Source organism: Zingiber officinale, chromosome 4A (assembly GCF_018446385.1).
Source record: "Zingiber officinale cultivar Zhangliang chromosome 4A, Zo_v1.1, whole genome shotgun sequence".
NCBI lineage: Eukaryota > Viridiplantae > Streptophyta > Magnoliopsida > Zingiberales > Zingiberaceae > Zingiber > Zingiber officinale.
This window is the reverse complement of record NC_055992.1, coordinates 48,824,192-48,848,923: the sequence shown is the minus strand read 5'-3', so window position 1 is coordinate 48,848,923 and position 24,732 is coordinate 48,824,192.

Sequence of the window (24,732 nt, the reverse complement as noted above, 5' to 3'; positions counted from 1 at the left end):
ATATTTTGATATATGGCAAAGGGGGAGAGTAGGAAAATTCAAAAGTAGGAAAATTCAAAAAACAAAAAGGAGGGCTTTTATTAAGGGGGAGTTTAGTATTACAAAGTTAAAAGTTTTCAGCTTAACTGTGCTTGCATTTAAAGTTTACTTACTTAAGCTTGGTTAAAACTTAATGCATCTATTTGTTATCGCATGTTTTTTTACTTAACTTTGAATTTGGGTTGCCATAATCAAAAAGGGGGAGATTGTTGGTGCGGGAAGCATCTAACGATCGAACGTGAGTTTTGATAATGGCAAAGGATTCAAAGTTAAGGTGTGTTGTGATCTAACATGTTGGAACATGTTGAATGAGTATTTCAGGAAAAGTCCTAACTGCGGTTAGGCAGGTGAAAAACCCTAGGGGGTGGTAACCCTAGGTCCTATGGGGTGGTAACCCTAGGTGGAGAAAAGTCCTAGCTGCGGTTAGGCAAAGGGAAAAACCCTAGGGGGTGGTAACCCTAGGTCATAGGGGGTGGTAACCCCATGCGAAAAGTCTTGGCAGGTCGGTGGCTTCAGGCAAAAGTCCTAGGGGGTGGTAACCCTAGGTGGAAAGTCCTGGTGTCGCGAACTAGGTGAAAGACTGGACTAGCCGGGAAGCGGATGTCCAGCAGAAAGTCCGGAAGCGTCGAGTGCTGAGCAAAAGTCTAGTCGATCTGGAGGATCGCACTGGCAACAGGTAAATCTCCTGAGTGGAGTAGGTGAGGACGCGTTCCCCGTAGAGGGAACAGTAGGCGTCGAGTCAACCTAGGGTTTCCGGTTGGAATCCCGAAGTCAGGCTCGGATAGTCCGAAGACTATCATTATCACTTCTATTATGTTTCTATGCTAACTTTGTTTTGTAGGGTATGTGTTTGGGACTAACACATTTTGCAGGAACAAAGGAGCAAGTTACAACTCGGATGAACAGTGTCCGAGGCGCCTCCATGGAGATTGGAGGCGCCTCGGGTGCGAACCAGGAAAAGCCAGCGCAGAAGGTTGGAGGCGCCTTAGATGAAGTTCAAGGCGCCTTGGGTCGAAGGTTGAAGGCGCCTTGGGTAGACTGAAGGCGCCTTGGGTAGGCTGAAGGCGCCTTGAACTGGATGAAGTTCGACCAAGTCTGTGCTGATCACCGCGGGTGACTCGGCCTGTTTAAGGTGCCTTGAAGGGCTTCAAGGCGCCTTGAACACCCTTTATAAGGGATCTCGAGCAGCAGCACCAAAATAACAAGGTTCAAGTCTTCTGTCTCCAACGTGCTGCTCTAAAAGACATCCGGAAGTGCTGCTACAAGTCTCCGACGACCCGAAGCTCCAAGACTCTGTTCTTGTCGTCGGTACCATTAGTTTTCTTTATTTACTTGTACTTCAAAGCTGTAACTCTTTTTCGTACTTATAGTTGTTGCCCACGGAAAGCGATCAAGGATCGCGGGCCTTCGAGTAGGAGTCGCCACAGGCTCTGAACGAAGTAAATCTTTCGTGTCTCTGTGTGTATTTGTTTCTATTTCTTTCCGCTGCGCTTATACTCGAACGACGTACTTGATACGATTCTGATAATCGAAAAAAGATTTAGCCACGAGCGCTATTCACCCCCCCCCCCCTCTAGCGCATCTCGATCCAACACATTTCTCTTGTCTGACCATAATGATGTTGTACTCATAGAGGATGAGCCCACCTCCAATCAGGAAGCTGTGATGAGACCAGATTCTGAGAAATGGCTAGAGGCCATTGTAAGACTGTTAGATTCGATAGAGGGGGGGTGAATATCGATTCGAAAATCTCGAGTTAAGACGCAGCGGAAAAGTAAAGAAGTAAAGAGATGAACACTGTTGATTTTTACTTCGTTCGGAGCCTGTGACGACTCCTACTCGAAGGCCCGTACTCCTTGAGTACTTTCGTTGGGCAATTCACTAGCAATTCGGATAATTACAATTTACGTACAAATATTGCTAATGAAAAGAAAGAAAACAAAGCTAACCGACAAATAATGAATTAAAAAGAGAGCCGGAGTGAGTCGTCGGAGCTTTGTGAACGTTGTTGGAGCGCAGAGCAGCAGAGTGATTGGACTCAGAGTTCTCAGAAGACTGACTTTTCGTTGTTGTACTGAAGCTCCCCTCTGACCCTTCTTTTATATAAAGCTCGGGGCGCCCTGGATTCCTTCCGGGCGCCCTGGTGAGACGTGGCAAGTCCAACCAGCGAGCTCCACGTGGCGACGCGCAATCAGGATGAAATTTCCCTCCCGGGCGCCCGGATCCCTTCCGGGCGCCCGGACCCTGTTTTTCCGCAGAATCCGTCCTGCAAGACAAACGTTAGTCCGGAGGCAAATTTACCCTGCAGCAAAGATTGTTAGCACAGTTTTATAGATAAGCAAAGAATGACTTAGATTCCGTCTTTCCGAGACCGGAATCTAGTCACGATCTCGACTTAGATATCCGAAATGGATCTAAGCCGGATCGACGCCTAATGTTCCCTTCCCGGGAACGCGTCCTCGCAGTCACTCCCCTCCAGTGACTTACCTCACTTACCTGTCAGACGTCCGGTCAACCTAGCCGGACTTCTCGCCAAGCGTCCGGTTAGCCCGTCGACCGCTTGGACTAGCGTCCGGTCAGCCCGTCGACCTAGCTGGACTTCTCGCCAAGCGTCCGGTCAGCCCGTCGACCCGCTTGGACTTCTCGCCAGCTATCCGGTCAGCCCGTCGACCTAGCTGGACTTTTCCTGCACACTTGATCAAAGTGTCAGACAACAACACACCTAACTTAACCTATTTGTCATTCATCAAAACCTGGGTTAGACCGTTAGTGCTACCCGCACCAACAATCTCCCCCTTTTTGATGGAATGACAACCTGGTTAAGTTAGTGAAAGCATATGTACGAAACAACATGCATTTGTGTGGTTTTAAAGTCAGTTTGTGTTTTCAAATTGGTTTAGCTAACTTAACCACCTAACCCTCCTCCCCCTTTGGCATTCATCAAAAAAAATGAACAAAGGTAAATAATCATAGTGAAGAGTTACTGTAACAGGTAATCAAATTTTGAAAGATATCTAAGTTTTCATCAAAATTTGAATGATAAAAGTGCAATTTTTAACACCAAGTAAAAAAAATAGTCAAGTTGACTTGGGGGAGTTAAAGTTTTGAAAACTTGTTTAAAGCATTAGCTTTTAGCTTTTAGAAAAATTGCTAAGTTTAGATAGTCTAATTTTCAAACATATGTGTATAAGGTCTAAATTTCAAGATCAAGTTTAAATTTTCAAAACAGGTTTCAACTTTGAAACGCTTTTCAAACATAAGTTTTCAAAACCAAAATTCCAAAACTAAGTTTGAAAATTTTATTTTTCCAAAAACTGATTTATTTTTCAACACTAAGTTTGTAAACGATTTAATTTAAAACTTAAGTTTTGACAATGATTTAAGTTTGAAAAATCTAACTTTCATAATTTTCAACACTGAGTTTTTGCAAATCAAATTTCAGTTTGCAAATATTGATTTTGAACTTTACTTTTAGTTTTCAAAGGAGTTTGGTAGAACTAATTTTGATAAAGTAAAATAATTAAATCTAATTTTCAAAAATCAAAATTTTAAAGTTCAAAAGTACTAGTTTCAAAACCATGGTTTAAAATACTTGAAAAGTTGAGTTTTCAAAGACTAAGTAAAAAGGATAAAAAGTTTGTGATTTAAAACAAACAATTTTGAGTTGATTTAAAAAATTTTTCACAATTTTAAGTAAGTTGATTTTGAAAATTGATTTTTAAACTTTGATTTTCAAAATTAAGGAAAATGATTTTGAGAAGCTTAGTTTGTAAACTTAAGTTTTGAAAATGATTTAATTTCCACAATTTTCAAAACTAAGTTAAATCTAATTTTCAAAATCAATTTTCAATAAAAAGTAAAACCCAATTCTTAAAAACAACTTAGTTTTATAAGAGTTAGTTTTCAAAAGTAGGTTTAAGAAATTTTTAAGAAAACATTTTTCAAACAAAATTTAAAATATTTTATATAAGGGGAAATTTTTAATTAATTCCTCCCCCTGAACCTGACATAAAATTTGAAAATATTTGCTAAAAATATTCAAAGTAGATATATATATATATATATATATATATATATATATATATATATATATATATATATATATATATATATATATATATATATATATATATTTTTTTAAATTGAGGTAGAATTTTCTAGAGAGATTTTAAAGAGAAGATTAAAAAATAACACTTAAGGAGATAATTAAAAAATAAACCTCCCCCTTAATTTGATACTCCTTTAATTTATTAATCCTCCTTATTTATTACTTCCCCTTAATATAAAATTTTACAACCGTAACATATTTTCGTACCTAAGTGTTTTAGACGATTGTATAATTATCTTTATAAAATTGTTCATTTAAATTTGATTAACCGTAATTAATGTTAGATTAAGTTGAAATAAATTAACCTTTAGTGTAATGTTAAGGAAGATAAGTTGTTATTAATTCAATAATTGATCAATATTAATAATTTATTGATTAAATTTTGCTATAATCTAAATTTTGTATTAATTGATGAAGGTGTTAGTTGTAATTTAACTTTTCATTTACTTCCTTTTAAGTTGGATTGACTTAGTTTAAAGTTGGTGGTAATTTGAAGCTAAACTCGTTATTAAACAAGGTTAAGTAAGGTTCAATTTAAGTCAAACTTTAATAAAAATAATTCATATTTTAAAGGTTGATTAAGAAAAATGACTTAGAGTAATTTTAATATTTTTACTAAGGTTAAACCTAGGTTCTAATCAAATCAAGCTTAGTTCTCAAATAAAGTTAAACTTAAATAGTTAAGTTCTACTTATTAATTACATAATTAAGTTTAAAGTTAAAGTTAACGGAATTTAAGTTTTTAAGTTAGGTGTCTAAGTTTTAAATGAATTTAAAAGAATTATAATTATGATTATTTTTAAGGGATTTTTAACAAGATTTTAAAATGATTTTTATAATGACAATTAATATACGTTCAATTCAGTTTTGATTTTACATTAAAATTAATATCAGTGATTAATTTAGGTTTAAGTTTTAAGTTTAAGTTAAATTTTTAAGTTTTAATTTAAGTTTTAATTTTCAGTTAGGTTAAATTAAGTTGAAAAGTAATGTTTAAATTAAGTTTTAATGAGTTTTAATTTAAGATCTAGTTTTCAGTAAGTTAAAAAAATGTTTTAAGGTTAAAATGATGTTTAAGATTAAAAATAAGTTTAAGGTCAAAATAATAATTTTTAAAGTGAAAATAGTCTATAGAGATAATTTATTATTACTATTTTTTTTTTAGTTAAAAGAATTTTATTATAGTGAAAAAATAAGAAGAATTTTTCAAAATGATACATAATTTTTAAAATAGTTTTAAAATGATTTTTAAAATAGTTTTTAAATGATTTTTAAAAGTTTTTAAAATAATTTTTGAAATAATTTTTTAAAGTTTTTAAAATGATTTTTAAAATAGTTTTTAAAATGATTTTTAAAAAGTTTTAAAAGAATTTTTAAAATAATTTTTTAAAGTTTTTTTTTTTAAAATGATTTTTAAAGGAGTTTTTAACATAATTTTTAAAATGTTTTAAAATAATTTTAAAAAGAATTTTTTAAAGTTTTTAAAGGAGTTTTTAAAATAATTTTAAGAATGTTTTAAAATAATTTTTAAAAGAATTTTTGAAAGTTTTTAAAATGATTTTTAAAGTAGTTTTTAAAATAATATTTAAAATGTTTTAAAATAATTTTTAAAAGAATTTTTGAAAGTTTTTAAAATGATTTTTAATGTAGTTTTTTTTAAAAGAATTTTTTAAAGTTTTTAAAATGATTTTTAAAAGAGTTTTTAAAATAATTTTAAAAATGTTTTAAAATAATTTTTAAAAAATTTTTTTAAAGTTTTGAAAATGATTTTTAAAAGAGTTTTTTAAAAATAATTTTTAAAATGTTTTAAAATAATTTTTCAAAGAATTTTTCAAAGTTTTTAAAATGATTTTTAAAATAGTTTTTAAAATAATTTTTAAAATGTTTTAAAAGAATTTTTAAAAGAATTTTTTAATGTTTTTAAAATGATTTTTAAAAGAGTTTTTAAAATAATTTTTTAAATTTTTTAAAAGAGTTTTTAAAATAATTTTTAAAATGTTTTAAAAGAACTTTTAAAAGAATTTTTTAATGTTTTTAAAATGATTTTTAAAAGAGTTTTTAAAATAATTTATAAAAGAATTTTTTAAAGTTTTTAAAATGATTTTTAAAGAATTTTTAAAATAGTTTTTAAAGAGTTTTTAAAATAATTTTTAAAGAATTTTTAAAGAGTTTACAATAATTTTTAAAGAATTTTGAAAATAGTTTTTAAAGAATTTTTAAAATAATTTTTTAAAGAATTTTTAAAATAGTTTTTAAATAATTTTTAAATAATTTTTAAAGTGTTTAAATTAATTTTTAAAGAATTTTTAAAATATTTTTTTAAAGAATTTTTAAGATAGTTTTTAAAGAATTTTTAAATAATTTTTTAAAGAATTTTTAAAATAGTTTTTAAATAATTTTTAAATAATTTTTAAAGTGTTTAAATTAATTTTTAAAGAATTTTTAAAATAATTTTTAAAGAATTTTTAAAATAATTTTTTAAAGAATTTTTAAGATAGTTTTTAAAGAATTTTTAAATAATTTTTAAATAATTTTTAAAGAATTTTTAAAATAGTTTTTAAAGAATTTTTAAAATAATTTTTTAAAGAATTTTTTTTTTTAAATAGTTTTTAAAGAATTTTTTAAATAATTTTTAAAGAATTTTTAACATAATTTTTAAGGTTAATTAGTAATTTTTAAAATGATTTATTTTTTAATTTAATTTTTAATTAATTCGAAATTTAATGTGAATTTGAAATTCAATTTGAAATTCGAAATTTAATTTTAATTAATTTTAATTTAATTTGTAATTAGTAATTTAATTTTAATTTGAAATTCAATTTGAAATTTAAAATTTAATTTTAATTATTTTTAATTTAATTTGAAAATTAATTTGATCCTTATTCATCTCACCCGATCTAGATTATCAATCAGAGAATGCTATAATTTTGTGAGATGAATTAGATTTAATTACAGAGTTTGGTTTAACTTTTGTTAGATTTAGGTTTAGCTTTGGTCTCAACAAATAGGCATTCTTCGGATAAACTTCTAAGCTTGGTGAGTCACTTGGACGTCATTAGAAGTAGCCAACCTTTCGAGGTTTTCCGAATAGTCCTATCCACGGAGCTTAGTATTAAACCTTGGTCTAACTAGTTAGGATCCATTTAAGGGTAGCTTCGGTCAGTTCTACTTGGCCAAATGCACCAGATCGAAGCCATATCTTTCTAGACATGCGATGCCCAAGCTTCCCTAACGTACTATCATCCAAAAACTTCACCAGTACCATGATTCAAGTTAAACTTGGTCTCTTTTTAACTAATCCTAATTGCCCTGTTTGGGTTACCCTGTCGGGTAAGTTAGTTTTGGAGGTGCCAGCTATTCTGGAGCCTCCCCCTAAATCATTGGTCTTTAATTTAAGATTTTTGTATAATTAGAGTTTGTTTTAGTTAAGTTGTAATGTTTAATTTGTAATTTAAATTTAAGTTTTTAATTTTGAATTAATTAAATTGGTCAAATTATCTTTCTTTAAGAGAGTGTATTTAATATTTGAATGTTCTTTCAATTTCAATTTTATTGGGTTAATTGAATTATCTTTCTTTAATAACTTATTTTTAAAGTTTAAGTTTTTATTTATTTTTAAATTTGAATTAACTAAACTGTTTGAATTATATTTTCTTAACGGTTTATCTTTTAGCTTTTTATTAATTGTTAATTTTGAAATTTCTAGATTATTTTTGTTTAATATGTTATCTTTAACATTTAATTTTAAGTTTGTTAAATTCCGTTTTGATTTTATCCTTATATTTTCTTTGTCTTTTAAATTGATATGGTTAATTGAATTTATTAGATTAGTTTTATCTTTAAAGTTTAATTTCTTATTAATTAAATTATCTTGGTTTTGGATAGCATTTTCTATATTAATATTGTCTAGATTAAATAATTTATTAATTTTATCCAGATCAATATTGACCTTGTCATCTTTTTTGTTTAAATTTTCAAATTTGTTTAGGTTTAAATTCAAATTTTTAGATTTATTAATTATTTTCAGATTTTCTATATTTTCTAAAGTAATTATATTTGTTTTATCAGAAAATATCCTAGAGGTATTTTTGCAAGTATTGTCATGTACACTATTTTCACATATACTTTCAGACATATCCAAATTAACAGGCACATATTTTAAACTACTACTAGCAAGGGTGTTTTGGTAAATATTACTAACCTTGAGCGCAACCCCTAATTCAGCAGGCTTCTCTATTGGATCTGACTCGAGTCCGGATTCGACTTTAACTTGATCTTCTAGCTCCATCAGCATCTCGTGAAGCTTGATCAACTGGGTCCACAGCTCATATGCATTCTTGTACTTTTCTAATCTGCATAAAATATTGTTAGGTAAAACATTACAAATAATGTTACTTACCTTTTTATTCAGTTCCGAGTTTTGAGAAGGTTTCCTCAAAATTAGCATATAATCGATGTCTACGCTTCCTAAGAAGCATTCCATTAATCGCTTCCAGTAGTTGAAGTCTTCATAATCGTAGGGTGGTGGTTCGCAGGGGTTCCGTCCTTCTAGAAGAGTCATAATTTCTTGCACACAGAGAAACAAACAAAAGATCCCAAGACTTGGTCTTGGATTAGCAGTGCTGAAAAAAATAATATTTCACTATTTTTCGAAAAAACTAATAAAATATTATTAAAATATTAATAAAAAATATTATTTCAAATTTTTGAAAATATAATATCTTGTCAATACTAAGCAATGGTGAAGAGATGGCGATGTATTTTTCAAAAATGGTTTTGGAGGGAAAAAACGAAAGGCGTACCTGCTCTGATTGGTGGTTGCAAAAAATATCTAAATTTTCTTTCAAAAAATCCCCCCTTTGCCTGATTGGTGGTTGCACCAAATCAGAGCGGTACCTGCTCTGATACCACTTGTAAGACCGTTAGATTCGATAGAGGGGGGGTGAATATCGATTCGAAAATCTCGAGTTAAGACGCAGCGGAAAAGTAAAGAAGTAAAGAGATGAACACTGTTGATTTTTACTTCATTCGGAGCCTGTGACGACTCCTACTCGAAGGCCCGTACTCCTTGAGTACTTTCATTGGGCAATTCACTAGCAATTCGGATAATTACAATTTACGTACAAATATTGCTAATGAAAAGAAAGAAAACAAAGCTAACCGACAAACAATGAATTAAAAAGAGAGCCGGAGTGAGTCGTCGGAGCTTTGTGAACGTTGTTGGAGCGCAGAGCAGCAGAGTGATTGGACTCAGAGTTCTCAGAAGATTGACTTTTCGTTGTTGTACTGAAGCTCCCCTCTGACCCTTCTTTTATATAAAGCTCGGGGCGCCCTGGATTCCTTCCGGGCGCCTTGGTGAGACGTGGCAAGTCCAACCAGCGAGCTCCACGTGGCGACGCGCAATCAGGATGAAATTTCCCTCCCGAGCGCCCGGATCCCTTCCGGGCGCCCGGACCTCCGGGCGCCCGGATTCCTTCCGGGCGCCCGGACCCTGTTTTCCCGCAGAATCCGTCCTGCAAGACAAACGTTAGTCCGGAGGCAAATTTACCCTGCAGCAAAGATTGTTAGCACAGTTTTATAGATAAGCAAAGTATGACTTAGATTCCGTCTTTCCGAGACCGGAATCTAGTCACGATCTCGACTTAGATATCCGAAATGGATCTAAGCTGGATCGACGCCTAATGTTCCCTTCCCGGGAACGCGTCCTCGCAGTCACTCCCCTCCAGTGACTTACCTCACTTACCTGCCAGACGTCCGGTCAGCCCGTCGACCCGTCTGGACTTCTCGCCAAGCGTCCGGTCAGCCCGTCGACCTGCTTGGACTTCTCGCCAGCTATCCGGTCAGCCCGTCGACCTAGCTGGACTTCTCGCCAAGCGTCCGGTCAGCCCGTCGACCCGCTTGGACTTCTCGCCAGCTATCCGGTCAGCCCGTCGACCTAGCTGGACTTTTCCTGCACACTTGATCAAAGTGTCAGACAACAACACACCTAACTTAACCTATTTGTCATTCATCAAAACCTGGGTTAGACCGTTAGTGCTACCCGCACCAACAACCATGAGATCCGAGATGGAATCCATGTACACTAACCAAGTATGGACTTTCGTTGATCCACCTGAGGGCGTAAAACCCATAGGGTGTAAGTGGGTCTTTAAGAGAAAGACTGACATGGATGGACTTATCTATAAGAGTCGCTTGGTAGCTAAAGGTTTCAATCAGATTCATGGTATTGACTATGATGAAACCTTTTCTCCAGTAGCGATATTTAAATTCATTCGGATCATGCTTGCTATTGCAGTATACCATGACTATGAGATATGGCAGATGGATGTCAAAACCGTGTTTCTGAATGGAAACCTGCTCAAGGATGTGTACATGACACAACCTGAGGGTTTTGTAGATCCACAGCATACTAGCAGAGTATGCAAGCTGCATAGGTCCATTTATGGACTAAAGCAAGCTTCTCGGAGCTGGAATCTTCGATTCGATGATGCAATCAAATAGTTTGGTTTCATCAAGAATGAAGATGAACCTTGTGTCTACAAGAAGGCTGTTGAGAGCACAGTTGTCTTCCTTATATTGTATGTGGATGACATACTACTCATTGGGAAAGACATCCCTTTGCTACAATATGTTAAGACTTGGCTAGGGACTTGTTTCTCAATGAAGGAATTAGGTGAAGCATCCCGCATTCTAGGCATACAGATCTATAGAGATAGATCTAAGAGATTGCTTGGCCTAAGTCAGAGTACATACATTAAAAAGGTATTACTTCGGTTTGCCATGCAGAACTCCAAGAAGGGATTTCTGCCGATGTCACATGGAATGAGTCTTTCGAAGACTCAAGGTCCCTCTTCTAGAGAGGAGAGAGATCTCCTGGATCGGATCCCTTATGCCTCAGCCATAGGATCTATCATATACGCCATGCTATGTACTTGTCCAAATGTCTCGTATACTTTGAGCATGACGAGAAGGTACCAGTCAGATCCAGGTGAAAGTCACTGGATAGAGGTCAAGAATATTCTTAAGTACTTGAGAAGGACTAAAGAATATTTCTTGATATATGGAGGCGATGATGAGCTAGCTGTAAAGGGTTACAGTGATGCCAGCTTCCAGACCGACCAGGATGATTATAGATCGCAGTCAAGGTTCGTGTTTTGCATAAATGGTGGTGTTGTGAGCTGGAAGAGTTCGAAGCAGGACACAGTAGCTGATTCTACGACAGAGGCCGAGTATATTGCTGCATCAGAAGTAGTAAAGGAGGCAGTTTGGATCCGCAAGTTCATCACTGAACTTGGGGTGGTTCCTAGCATCGCTGACCCTATTGAGCTCTATTGTGACAATAATAGAGCAATTGCGCAGGCTAAGGAACCTCGCTCACACCAGCGGACCAAACACATACTACGGCGCTTTCATCTCATTTGAGAGATCATCGATAGAGGAGATGTGAAGATTTGTAGAGTACTCACAGAGGCTAACATCACAGATCCCTTGACCAAGGCTTTGGCACAGAGAAAACATGATGGTCACACTAGGTCATTTGGCCTTAGAGCCTACACTGATTGACACTAGTGTAAGTGGGAGATTGTTAGTTAGAGCCCTAGAGTCAATCATTTGATGATTGTTGTATGGACTCGTTGTATTATATTCTTGTATATAAATAAAGGTATTTGTTTTTGGTTATTATACTTACTTGTATTGGTGCCAAATAACTAAGTATAATAGCGTCCTTGAGTAGAAGGTTCTTACCTATATCAATCGATTGGTTGAATCGATAGTGAGATGATATAGGGAACACTACTCTTAATTATTCCTAGTCGAGTGTTAACATTCAGGGGCAATGTTAATGTGACGAGACTAGCATGTAGGTCAACTCGATGACTTGATCTCACAAGTCATGGATATGGAGATATCAAGTTGACACATGGGTATGCATTGGAGAATGTATACTGAATGACCCGCCATGAGAAAGTATCATGGATCATTATATGAGTATCATATACTTTCTCATGTAGCTACTAGTATGACTACTAGTCCTTGGACCTAAAGTCACCATGGTTCCCTACATAAGGAATTACATACTTTGGTTTCGTCAAACGTCACCCGTAACTGGGTGGACTATAAAGGTGATTACTGGGTATGTAACAAATTATGCGGAGGGATATGAGTGATGTAGATGGGATCTATCCCTCCTATATGACGGGAGTGACATTGATATTCTTGATAGAGTGAGACCACTAAGTGCATGGCCATGCCAAAATGAGTCAATATGAGATATTGAGCTCATTTGATTGAGTGAGTCTACTTGGAGTTCAAGATTTAGATTGATTAGAGGATGACACGGTCTATGCCTCACATTGATCAATCTAGATGTCTAGGATAGAAGGATGCTTGTCATATATTGTGAGGAGTCACAATTTGTAGTCACAAGGTGATGTTGGATCTCAACATTCTTGTGACTTGGGTAGTAATGATGTGTTGCTAGATACCGCTCATTACTTATGCTTCTAAATGGGTTTAGGAGCATTGCCAACGTTACAAGAACCTATAGGGTCACACACAAAGGGTAATTAGATGGAGATTAGGTTCATATGATGGACCAAGAGGATTAGGTTTATGTGATGAACCAAATTGGATTAAGAGTAATCCAAATTAGACTAATTGAGTTGGACTCAATTTGATTCATGTGTTGAATGAGTCTAATTTAGATTATGACTCATTGAATCAATTTAATTCAATGAATAGAGATTCATTAAATCAAATTGACTTGAATCAATTGTTAGATTTGATCAACCATGGGAGATAAATGGGTCAAGTTTGAATTGACATGAGAGAGAAGATGAAGGGTCAAGTTTGACTTGACCAAATACCACCTCATTGTGACTTGGCATGGGGCCGGCCAATGATGGTGTTCCACATCATCATGGCCACATAATTGTGTGCCACCTCATGAGGGAGACCAAGAGCCATGACTCTTGGTATTACATAGAGGTATAAAACCTCTAGAAAAGTGGTTGGCCACTTTATGTGAAGCAATCAAGTGCTCATTCAAGAGATCATCTTCTTCCTCCTCTCTTCTCATCTCTCCCTCTCCTCCATTGCCGAGCCACGCAAGAGTGCTAGCACACTCTAAGTGATTTTTCTCCACCTTTTGTCCGTGTGGATACTTGTAGAGGAGTATTCACTTGACTCTCTTAGAGATCCGGCACCTTTTGGACGAGTGGGATAAGCGAAGGGCTTCGCTACAAAGGTATAATCTCTACCATGTAGATCTAGCATAGATCTAGGAGAAAACTAAGTATATGTAAATTTTTATCTTCACACGGATCTGTGGCAAGAACTTCAAGATTTTCCGCAACGCAAAAAAATGATTTTTGCGGCTCAAAAGTTCCTACATATATTTCTTTAACTTATCAATGAATGAGATTTATTCGTTAAGTTAATAAGCTCGATAAGTTGGGAGATAGTATTATTTGTTAGAATGTATACTAAAAGTCTAGCTTTTTTATAAACATTTATTTTGAAATAAGAATCATATTGGTCAAATGTCTACATTTATATGCTAAATGTAGTTGTTTATTTAATTTATAGTGAAGATAACATGGCGTGTGGTGTCACACAGAAGATCATGTTATCAGTTCCAAATAAATTATAAATAGTTGCTCACAACCAAGATGGAATGGGGCAAACCATTGGAATGGTTGTAGTGTAATTTGGTATTAGTTTATCTTGACTATAAAATTACACTAGTACACTCTGAGTGTATTGAGCAGGACCATTTGAGGTTGTTCTTTTTATACTGACTGTAAAAAAAAACAGGACCTCTGTTATTATGGAAGTGCGTACTCTTAATCATGATATAATAACAAGCATGTATACTTAATATTTATTTCTTTAATTTATCAAAGGGTGAGATTTAGTTCGTTAAATCAATAGGCCTGATAAGTTGGGAAATGATATTATTTATATGGTATGTTGTTGATTATATAATGAAACTGTGTCCTAGTGATCTAGGTTGGTGATGTCCCCTTGAGGAGCTCATAAGGATTGTCATGTAAACCCTACAAGTGGACTTAGTCCGACATGACAATAAGGTTAAGTGGTACTACTCTTGGAGTTAAATATTAATTAAGTGAGTTGTTAGTAACTCATTTAATTAGTGGGCATTCGATATCTTAAACACAAGGAGACTAACACACTCATGATAAGAAGGAGTTCATATTGTAATATGAGATTGGTATGGTAGTGCAATAATAACTCTTTAGTGGTATGAGTTATTATTGATAAACTTGAGTTGGGTGTTCGGGGTGAACACGGGAAGCTCAAGCTCATCGGGAGACCAAAACCAATTCCTCCTCTCGGTCCTTGTTGTAGCCTCTTATTTATAAAGACTTATATCTACCCAAAGCCTAGCTTCTTAACCAAGTTTAAGGGCCGCCCACATCTTTGCTTGGAGCCCAAGCAAGGGGTTGGCCAAGCCAAGCTTGGAGCCCAAGCTAGGGTCGGACAAGCCTTGCTTGGTGTCCAAGCAAGGGGTTGGCCATCGACACATAGAAAAGGAAGTTTTATTTTTTTGTAAAATCTTTCCTTTTATAGAGATCCATTAAAAGGATTTAAAAGGATGATTTTAATTATAAAACTTTCCTTTTTTAAATCGGCCATGTAAAGGAATAAAAGGACGTTTTAATTTTTTTAAAAAAAAACTTTCCTTTTTTGGATTCACCAAGGATTATAAAAGAGAGGGAGAGGGTGCTTCATTCAGAATAATAACCTAAGCCTTGCATCCTCTCTATTGTGGCCGAAACTGCTCTCTTCTATTCCCTTAGTGGTCGGCCCTCTTCCTTCTCTCTTCTCCTTTTGTTTTCTTTCTTAGAGGCCGGAGGCATCAAGCTTGGCTTTCTCTTGGTGGTCGGTTGCTTGAAGGAGAAGAAGAAGAGAAGGAAGCTCTCTTGTCTAGCATCCCTTGGAGGTTAGTTAGTGGCCAAAACTTAGAAGAAAAGGAAGAAGCTTGGGGTGGATTTCATCTTGGTAGATCGTCTCCCACATGACACCCAAGAGGAGGAGAGGAATACAACAAAAGATTAAGAGGTCTATAAGCTACAAGGAAAGGTATAACTAGTTATTTGTTTCCGCATCATAACTAGTTCATCTTCTTTGTATAGATTTTGAAAAACCAATCACAAGAGGCTATCAATTTTAGGTTATCTTTTTGTTATCGATTTTATTTTTCGATTTCATGTTTCGATATTGTGCTTTTATTGAGGTCTCTGTAGTTAAACCTAGTTTACTGTAAGAAGTTAAATATCCGATTTCTTTGAAAGACTTTGTATAGGAAGTGGTGGATGATCCCATACTCAAGAAGGCCTAGTACCTCACCCTGTTTAACCTGGAAGCCGATCTTTGATATAGATATTTAATTAATTTCTGTAATATGGTTTAACTTATGAAGAACACATCGGTTAAACTTGGAGTAAAAATGTTAAGTATCATTTCCAATCCAAGTTTAACTTCTGAAGGATAATTTGGATTAATAATGTTAAGCATCGTTTGCAATCCAAATTTTACATTAGTAGAGAATATGGGTAGCTAGGATAGTTCTATGCCTGTACAAATTTTTGTACAGGGGAACTAGAATGGTATTCCGAGAAGCAACCAACATTATTTATATGGTGTGTTGTTGATTATAGAAGGAATCTGTGTCCTAATTATTTAGGCTGATGATGTCCCCTTGAGGAGCTCATAAGGATTATCATGTAAACCTTGCAAGTGGACTTAGTCCGGCATGATAATAAAGTTGAGTGGTACTACTCTTGGAATCATATGTTAATTAATTGAGTTATCAGTAACTCATTTAATTAACGGACATACGATATTTTAAACACAAGGAGATTAACGCACTCATGATAAGAAGGAGCTCATATTGTAATATGGGATTGGTGCGGTAGTTCAATAATAACCCTTTAGTGGTATGAGTTATTATTGATGGACTTGGGTTGGGTGTTCGGACCGAACATAGAAAGCCCAAGCCCATCAGGAGGCCTAAACCAATTCCTCCTCTAGGTCCCTATTTTAGCCTCTATATAAAGTCTCACATCCACCCATCCATAACTTGGTTTGGTTTAACTTGATTTGGTTTAACTTAACTTGGTTTTGTTTAACTTAACTTGGTTTTGTTTAACTTAACTTGGTTTGGTTTAACTTAACTTGATTTAGTTTAACTTAGTTATAGAAAGGGAGATTTTTTTCTTAACATAATTCTGTTATTTTTTCTTTTTTTGTAACCTACGGCAAACCTATAAAAAGGAGTAGGTGGTGGCTCCTAAAACCTAATTTTCTAATTTTCCCTCACATCTTCTCCTCCCTGTGGCCGACGACCCCTTCCCCCTTGCCTAGGGTCGGCGCCCCTCATCTCCTCCCTCCTTGGTGGTCGGCGCCTCCTGCTCTACCTAGGGCCGGCCCCCTCCTCTTTGCTTAGGGCCGGTGCCCCTTCTCCCTTGGTGGGCAGCGCCTTGAAGAAGAGGAAGAAAAAAGAAGAGGAAGAGGAAGAAGATTAGAAGGTGCCCCATCCTAGAGCCTCTTTTTGTAGCTAGCGGTTTGGAAACCGAGAAGAGAAGGAGGGTGGTGTTGTCTTGGTAGATCGTCGCTCACATGACGTCCAAGAAGAGGAGAGGAATACGGCAGAAGATCAAGAGGTCTTTAGCTATAAAGAAAAGGTACAACTAGTTCTTAATTATGCTGCGTAATTAGTCGAGTTTACTTTGTATCGATTTTGAATACCAACACAAGAGGTCAGCGATCTTGTACTTCGATTAAGGTGTGCTTTGATCCGTCAAGAACTTGCCTGATTGATCAAACACATATCTGATTGAACATGCAGGTTGCTAAGAATAGTTCTGTACTTATACAATTTTTGTACAGAAAAATTTAAACAGAACGGAATTCCAGCGCCTTCAACATGCTCTTCATAGGCTAGATGTTTTAGCAGTTTTAGGTAAAACTACTATAACATAGAGCAATTTTATCCAAAATTGTTAACCTCAATTAAATAGGCTAGAATTCTATTTTGTGGAACTTATAGGTCCGGGTGTATTTTTATCCTGTATAATCTTGATTATATGATTACCAAATAATCACATAATTAAAGTTACAATGAATAAAATATAACATAATATTATTTGTTTAAATCTTTAACATATTCATTTTGCGAAAAAAAAATTTATTAACTCCGGAATCACATAAAATCTTTTCCTTCTAAAATAATCACATTTTGGAATATATTCCTGCGTTTCTGACGTAATGGACATGCTCCATTATCTAAGAATTATTTATTACTTGAATCAAATAAAATTAACTAACATAATATTAAGTAAATAATCATGATTATTAATAATAACCTTCAACTAAACACGTTGTTAGAAGTGTTAATTTTTTGACTATTAAACTTTGATTGACAATGTATTAGTTCTGGATTCATAAACCCTAATACCATTATATTGACTTTATTAGCTTTTCAAGACGATTAAAACATTAAAGCAGCCTATAATTATATCTTTAAAGAACTTTTCACATCAAATTGATGAAGGCCGAAGAAAAAGACAACGACGACAATGAGCGAAAATTAATATAATGACTTTAAAAGGATAGTGTGAAAATAACTTAAAGACTTTTAATGGGTTAAGCGAATAGTCTATTTAAATCAAACTATTAACTTATCAGTCGATACTTTGGATTCCAACAGTTAACTGGTAGAAAAATAAAAGGCACTATTGTTTTTTTATATTTATCATTTTTATAATGCTTTTTTGCGTTTGCGTCTCCTGATCCACCTGGAGAGAGATAGAAAGAAGACGTAATCTATTGAAGCCATGCTTGCGCTGTCGAATTGGTCATCGGATCGCACTCTACAGTTCGACAGATCTAGTTATGTCCGAAAGCTTGTAGTTGAAATGACCTGTAAAAGAAAATACAAAACAATAAAGACAGCCTTATTAGATATATAGGAAAAATGATATAGTGTCCGATGCTTTGTATATATCCTAAGTAAAATTTGATAGGGACGATTTGATGCGATTAAAATTTATTTTTTTTAATCTCTTTCTTTTATGTCTATAATAAATTTTCTCACTTTTTTCATAAATAAAAATAAAATTTTATCTTCCCTCTTATTATTACATGTAATAAGTACTATAATACTTATGCTACAACATATAGTAGCTACTACATAGTAGTTTCCTCAACGTTTTATCAGCTATAATTATTATAATTGTGTAGTAGATGCTACAACTATGTAGTAGATGCTACAACGGTACAGTAGTTACTACAACTGTATAGTAGCTGCTATAAGGGTACAATAGCTGCTACAACAGTGCAGAATCTGCTACAACTGTATAGTAGCTGCTATAAGAGTACAATAGCTGTTACAACAGTGCAGAATCTGCTACAACTGTGTAATAATTGCTATAACGATACAATAGTTAATACAACGGTATAGTAATCGTTACAATGCAATAGTTATTATAACAGTATAGTAGTTGCTACAATGGTATATCAGCTGTTATTTTGTATCAGTTATTGTGTAGTAGCTACAACAAGGTACAACAGTTATTATGTAGTAGCTACTATAATGTTACAGCAGCTACTGTGTAGTAGTTGTTACACGTTGTAGCAACTATATCACCTTTAAAAAATAATATCACAGTGATTGTTACATGCAATAATAGAAGAGAGACATGAAAAATTTATTTTAATTTAAGAAAAAAGAGAAAGAAAATTATTTATTTTAATTCAAAAGAAAAGGGAGAAAAATTATTACATACAGAAAAGAGTGAATAAAAAAAATTAAATTTTAACCGCATCAGATCATCCACGTTGAATATTACTCACGAACACACATACAGGAAATGTCGGACAACATATCATTTTTAATTATGTATATTATATTATATATATCATCAATATACTACTCAAACATGGTGAAAAAAATGATTTGTTCATCCTCAATGTTAATGTAGAAGAGATAAATTTCGAGGAACCACTAATCATGAATAATTGAATAAGTATATGGAAGAAAACAGACACCTAATTACCAATCGAAGTTTAACTCTAAATTTCATAATAACAATACTACCCCAAATTAATTCATCTTGAGAAGACAGATATACTGGGCAAGATGGAGATATATCATCGGCTGCAAATATACGCTTGAATGTATAATCCCAATGCGAAAAGCTTCACGTGCGATATAATGTTTGTTTATTGAGAAAAAAAATACAAGCATTGTAGCAAGCGTCCCTAGCCTAGCTAGGGAGTAGGCGTCTCCAAACTGCTTCCGGTTGCAGTCAGGGTTAGAAACTAGCGAGGGGCAGACATGACACAACATACGGAATGGAGAGAGAATCAGTGAGTTTTATAGTTGACGGAGTTGATATTTCATGGAAACGAAACAACCCTAAAAGCGAGGCCAAATAAGAATATCTTATTAAATTCAAAAGTTGGTCATTACGAAGCACGACCTTCTTTGCAGTGATCTCCACTAATCATTCGTGTGAATTAAATTTAATTTGGCAATTTGTGAATGATGGATTAAACTTTAAAAAGTAGTAATATTTATTAAAGGATATGTATATTTTTCACTACCTCGTTGACCATTTTGTTGGTGATACAGTGATGATGAAAGGTTCCATTCTATTATCATAATGGAGAATAAAGGATGATAAAATTAAGATGATCGATTCGTAAATGACAACGATCGGTCGGATGAAATATGCCTCGACCGGGGAGAGGGCTCCGACCTGTCGTCGTCTGCGCTACGATGAGAAGTCAAACAACCAACGCTCTAAGAGAGATAACGTGCAGAAGTTGAACCGACCGACTACCCGTTCGGCCAGACATCAGAGCATGACATCGATAGAGGTCAACTTCGCCCGAGCGGTTACTCCGCTCGACTTGGCAACAGGTCTCGAAAGTGGCAGAGTGGAACTTCGGTCAAGTAGACACATAAAGGAGTATTGAGGTTCTGGCCGACCGAGTTGGGCACCAGAGCGGCGAATCATCGGTCGAGCGGCCAACCCGCTCGGCCTAACAGTACACTCCTGATAATATCCAATGATATCTTTTTGGGAGCAGTACATCATTCCTTACTACTACTGGCTTATTTAAAAGTAAAATTGTTAACATGTTTATATCTTGATTTATGATATTGTAGACATAATGCTAGTATATTTAGTGTACCTCTTTTCTCTATCTCAAATAGCATAATATGAGCTAAGTGTTGTACAGAAACATATTTGAATTTTGGCTTGACCAAAAAGATCTTAGTTTCACTTACTTGAGCTTGAATAGTTGATATCATTGAAATAGTCATGATTCATCCTATTTATTTAGTACTTAGTTCTTATGGTGATTTCTCAAGCTACATTTTGGTTACTGGATGATACTCTAATCATGTAAATTCATTTAGAAAGATTAACATATCCCAACATTTGTACTTAAGTGCATTTGTGTTCAAGTGTTGCATCTTGCAATCACTAAAAATAAAAATAATAAAAAAATGATGAATAAGGGAGATAAAAAATAGTTGTCGTAAGTGGAAACTAGCAAATTACTCATTTGAGACCGAGTTAGGTTATCGGGGAAATGACTTCTATGTTTCTCTTGATATCGAGCACGCCTTTGAGACCTTGGGTGGATTGAGGAATATGAACAAAGTGTGTGGTAGGTAAGTGTCTATGACCGGGAACATTATGAACTCAATTGGATGATGACTTGACTAGGACAAGGATTGAAACTTGAAAAGTTTGGGTCACTTATTACAGTACGTGTGCACAGGAAACTTATGCTTAGACTATACTTGAGTTATTTCCACGATTATGTTCATCAATGAAACTTGTAGATAGAGTTAGAAAATGCACTAGGGATTATGATGCATTATGAAGCACATGAGTTTAGATTAGGACATTTTGCTTGAGGACAAGCAAAGGTTTAGGTCTGGGAGTGCGATGTGCTTAGATTATATAAAGTTATTTAGCATATTTTGGCGCACATTCTGTAACGACCCAATTTTCCCTATTTCAAGTTCTAAAAGTCCATAAAAATATTTGGAAATACTTTTAAAATATTCTAGAGATTTTTAGGAATTTTTAGAGTATTTTTACGTAATTTTTGGAGGTCGTTTAGTAGGGTTACAAAAAGAAAGAAGTTTTAAAAAAAAAAACGTTGAAGGTGAGATTCGAACCCACGACCTCGGGTCGGACTGACCCAAGAAAAACCGACCTAACCAGCTGGTCTACATGGTTTTGTTAACCTTATATGGTGAGAATTAAGTTTATAGCATAGTTAATGATTAGGGAATAAATGGGGAAAAAGTGCGCGGCTGAGGGATCGAAGCTGCGATCTGTGGCTTCGGTTAAAAGCCGGCTGACCAAATGGGTTGCGCGTGATTTGTTAACCAAGTATGTAGCGGAATATATTTAAGCTATAGTTGGAACGTTTAAAATAAATTGGAATTAAAAGTGCGCGGCTGAGGGTTCGAAGCCGAGACCTTTGACCCGAGCAAAACCCGCCTGACCGGCTGTGCTGGCGGCGATTTGTTAATTAAGGAAGGAGTGAATAATACTTAAGCAGTAGTTAGAGAATAAGAACCTTAGTTATAAGAAGAGAACTTAGGTATTTTCCCGTAGCCTAAACCCTCGTTTCTTCTTTCTCTTTTGCGCGGCATCGCGACTTCTGCTCGGGCGAAAGAGGCGGCGGAGCTAGGCTTCCTTTCTCCGACGGCCGACGAAGGCTTTCTTCCGGCAAACCTTGCCGATTTTGATCCTCTTCATCGAGGAGAAGGTGAAGACGTAGAGGAATCGCCGAGATCTTCACCTCACTCGAAACCCTAGAGCTTTTCTTCTTCCTTTCGGTTGTAAGTCCAAGAACAGCGTTGTAAGTGCTTCTCACCTGCGGTAGGATAGCTCCGAGATTTATTCCTTGTTCTTTTTCCTTGTTTCCGAAAGCTTTTGGACAGCTTGAGGGTGCTTGGCGTTTTTGATCGGATTCTATGCTACTTAGTTTCATGCTTTGTGATAATAATGGAATAAATGTCTCCCTTGATGTTGGTAATGCTGGCTAGATTCTGTTGAATACCATCAGGATGCTTATAATGAAATTGATGACTATGGAGAGTTTAGAAACGTGATGGCCACGATGATAAGATCATTAGGAAGAAAAAAAAAGAAATATCCTATAGCATTTTAAGGTTAAGTGTTTACTCAATTTTGTACTATCATGTATTCCTTCTTGTGAGAACCATTGGTACAATTCTCAAGTTAAGGATTGAACTACAGAGTTCGCAACTGAGCATATAAATTAACCCAAACCTCAAGGTGACAACCATGGCTAAAAGGGTTATAAGATGTTATAATGTCTCTGTTTGGATTCAATTAAAAGGTTTATAAGGAATATGGTATTACTGATTGAAATAGTAATTTTTATGATAGTATTTAAATATCTGATTTTGTTTGAGGCCAGCATTCTAGTTTTGGTTTATGAAGAGTGCTTTAATATTGAAAACTTGGAATCTTCTTTGATCCGTATCAACCTTAATGAGCAATGATCAGTTTGTTTTGTTTACTGAGGTGGATACTTCCTTGTTTAACATTTAAGTCATTAATTCCAAGCACGTTTGTGATTTGTATACGGAATAGGTCCAAGGGGTCATGCAAAGTCAATCAATATTTGCCTATATTATGAACAAGAGAAGAAGAACATGACTTTCAGTTTTGCTTGATTTTGAAACATGTTTTGTTTACTTCACCAGTAGCTTCCATTGCTATTAGACAAGCATATTTTCTTATTGCGGTTAGACAAGCAGATTTTCTTATTGCTTTGCTTAGTTTTCTGTATATATATGCAATGAACTTGAATAGCATGTGTTCAATATATAGTTTTAGTTTTTATAGATATGCAATGAACATGGATAGCATGTATTTATAGTATTTTAGAATTTTGTTAACAAAGCATGCAGAATTTGTTTAGGATAGTATGCAGTTTAGATTTAAGTTTCTTTACTACCTCATTTAGCATGAACAGATCTACTTTTGGTTTTAGTTATGATCCTCTACTAAATTACCAAAAGATAAGTAAAAGAAAGATAAAGAAAAGAAAGAAAAAGGCTAAAGCCTTAAGTAAGATTCTGAAGTCAAGACTTTAGGAATTTTGGCACACAAGGTGCTTATTAAAATGCCAAGACATTTTATTATAAGAAGTATTTAAAGATAAAAAGTATTTTACTTTTAAAGGGCATGTACCGGACACAAGGTCCAAGGGATGGGCTCCAAGATGCCCCTAGGCACAAGGCCTAGAAGTACCTTAGTAGTTTCGGGATTAGCTACCTCGACTCTTATTAAGGATGCGCGCAAATTGGTAAAATACCAAAGTGGTACAATGCCGGGCCCAAGAGAAGTTGATTATTATTTTGAAGTATAAAAGTAAAAGTTTTTGGAAACAAATGAAACAAACATCAAATATGTTTAGAATTAGAAAGTTTAGCTTCTTGTTATTTGAAGCATGCAGTATCAGTTTTCATTTGCTTCCTTATGAGTTTATTTTAGCATGACTATACGTCTTATCATTTAGTTGATTTCTTGCTATTAGATTATTTAGCATGATTAGCTTTATTTGCTTTTCAGCATGCAGTTATAGTTTTATTCTTGTAGAGCATGAGTAGCTTTCTTTTAAGCATTCAAATTTAGCATGTTTTTCATTATATACATGCATATCGAGTTTTTGTGAGTAGGCAAGCACTTACTAAGATTTTAGCTTATAGATACTATTTTCCTCCTACTGCAGATAAAGGAAAAGCTAAAGTATGAAAGGAAGGCGACAAGGTGGTGATGATGAAGGTGTGTGATGGCTGGACTATGGAGAGATCATGAGTTTGCTAAGGAAACTGTCAAGACTCCTTCTTTGGAGTTTTCTTTCAGTTATTAAATTGATAGAGATTGTTTTAGTAGTTTTCCTTTGTCTATGTTAAGTTTATTCCGCATTGTAGTTGAGTTATTTCCTATTGTTGGAGTTCTTTTGTTTACTATTGCTAGGATAGTTTATTTTTAGTTATATATAAACTGCGTGGTGATGTTATTGCTTTGTATATGTATGTACTTATGATTATCGTCACCGGTACAGGGGAGATTCTGCCGAAATTTTTCGGTAGGGTTTTCCTAGAGATTTTTAATAAACCGGTTGAGTAGAGTTAGTAGATAAGTAACGGTCACTCTTAGAGAGTAGTAGTTGTAGTAAGAAGGGTGGTCGTTACAGTTGGTATCAGAGCGGTTCCCATTCTCCAGCATCACACACATCAGCATCATCCTTGCCGTCTCCAAGTAAGAAAGTATTTAAATTCTTTCTTTATTCTGCTTTCCTTATTAGTAATTGCAGTATAGAATATTTGTTTTTGAATGCTTAAGTAAGATAGAAGATTTTGTTTTCCCTTTTCTCTATTCATATATATAAGTATGATTAGAAGGGTTAGAGAAGCTATCAAGACTTTTCCTCTGCATAATTGGATGTCAAGAAGAGGACATCCCCGTACCGTTTATACTGAGAAC